General features: G+C 30.4%; 1 protein-coding gene across 10 annotated transcripts in view; it reads left to right on the top strand.

Annotated features, from left to right (window-relative positions):
* Positions 1 to 2,347, top strand: part of LOC106874941 (transcription factor Sp9) — a 404,501-nt gene that overhangs the window by 179,406 nt on the left and 222,748 nt on the right. The window contains exon 1 of one of the 10 annotated variants that reach the window (XR_008263456.1): positions 194 to 403. The exons of the other annotated variants lie outside the window; for them this stretch is intronic. The gene's annotated coding sequence lies outside the window, so the exon portion shown is untranslated. Of the gene's footprint in view, positions 1 to 193; positions 404 to 2,347 lie in introns of those variants that run through there. 10 annotated transcript variants of the gene reach the window in all.

Genomic DNA, 2,347 nt, shown 5'->3' with positions numbered 1-2,347 from the left:
TCAATAGTATTTCCGAAGTGCAGATTCCAAGTTAAGCGAACAGAATATAATATGTAACATATGTACAGATGTACATTTTTGTTTCATATATATATATATATACATATATATATTCTTTTATTTGTTTCAGTCGTTTGACTGCGGCCATACTAGAGCACCGCCTTTAGTCGAACAAATCGACCGCACGACATATTCTTTGTAAAACTAGTACTTATTCTAACGGTTCTTTCCCGGAACCGCTAAGTTACGGAGACGTAAGCACAGCAACATCGGTTATCAAGCGATGATGGGGGAACAAACACAGACACACCGTCTACCAAATATATATATATACACACAAGGCTTTGGTCAGCCCTAGAGTATAATGGAAGACACTTGATCAAACTTCCACGCAGTAGAACATGTATGTATGTATGTATTATGTATTATATATGTATGTATATGTGTATGTATGTGTACACACATACTTAAACCTATAAGATGAAGTTAGTTTTTATGTGAAGGTAGAAAGAATTTAATATTAAACTGGATGAAGGGGGCGATCTGGTAGAAACGTTAGCACGCCGGGCGAAGTGCTTAGCGGTATTTCGTCTGTTTTAATGTATTGAGTTCAAATTCCGCCGAGGTCGACTTCGCCTTTCATCCTTTCGGGGTCGACAAATTAAGTACCAGTCGCGTATTGTATCGATCTAATCGACTGGCCCCCTCCTGCCAAAAGTTTCGGGCCTTGTGCCTAGAGTAGAAAAGAATACTAAACTGTAGTATTACGCAATAACATTTACTAGATATGAAGCCGTTACATAAAGGGGGTAATTAGGAACTTCGAAGTACCTCTCTCTTCCTTCCTTCCCTCTTTCTTACTCTATTAATCCTCCTCTCTCCCTGTCTCTTTCTCTCTATCTACATACGTATATATGCATAAATGAATGTATGTCATATATACATGCATGTGTGTATATATATATATATATATATATATATATAAATACATACTAACAAAGGTTTGTTTGCGTGTGTGCATGTGTGTACATACGCGTGTTTACATACATACGCATACATATGTGTTCGAACATATAAAAATATTTGAAATAACTACTAACAAGTAGGTGCATATATATTATACATACACACGCGCTAACACACAGGCACTAAGCAACACATATGTACCAATTTAAGTTATTCATAATTAACTGAATATATAAAATATAGTGTGTGCATGTGTGTGCAAGTGCGAGTGTGTGCGTATTAGTATGTATACATAGATATGGGTATAGACATATGTATATACGTGTGTATATATATATATATATATATATATATATATATATATATATATATAAGTTTTGAACTATATATGTATATATATGAGTGTATACACAAATGTACGTATAGATGATACATTACATGTACAAAACGAATACAGGCATATACATAAATGTAATAGCTATATAGCAAGTATATGTGCATGTGTGTGTGTGTGTGTATATATATATATATATATATATACATATATATATATACATTTGATACCGACGAATGTCTACTACTACTGCTACTACTACCACTGCTGCTGCTATTACATACTTACACACACACTCACGCATACACACATTCATGAAAATCAGATGCTTAATATAAAAACAACTTAAGAATGTGTATGCATACAGGAAATACACATATCCATAATATACATATTAATACATACATACATGCATATATATATATATATATAAGTTTATATACACATGTGTGCGTGTGTGTGTGTGTTTACGTTATTTTCTATGTCGAGTTATTGTAAAAATATATTTACATTAAACTAAAAGATTACTCAACACGTTTTGTAGAATATGCATAAATTTATCTTTTACCAGAACCCAATGATTGCCAAAACGATTCTATTCCAGAGAGGTTACATACACTCATATATATATACATACTTATGACATATAATATACGCATGTATCTTTCTTTCTCTGCGTTTCTCTCTTTATATTTATATATATATATATATATACGTACAAATAAATGTGTGTATGCGTGTGTATATAATATATATATATATAATGTGTGTGTGTGTGTGAGTGTGTAAGTATATATATATGCGTATATATAGATTTCGATGTATATTTGTATAGTAAGCTTAAATATTAATATAGTAATACATTTATATAGTAAACAGTAATATATATGGTACACATATACATAATCTACATGCATTCGATAGTCATATGATATAATGTATAGGTTTAAACTACATAGAATATAAATTCTATGAAATATATATATATATATATACATATATATATATATATTCTAAATATATATATATATATATATATATATATAT

This window comes from Octopus bimaculoides, chromosome 2 (assembly GCF_001194135.2).
Source record: "Octopus bimaculoides isolate UCB-OBI-ISO-001 chromosome 2, ASM119413v2, whole genome shotgun sequence".
NCBI classification, from domain to species: Eukaryota; Metazoa; Mollusca; class Cephalopoda; order Octopoda; family Octopodidae; genus Octopus; species Octopus bimaculoides.
Note: the sequence above shows the minus strand (reverse complement) of the source record. Positions and strands in the feature narration are given on the sequence as shown.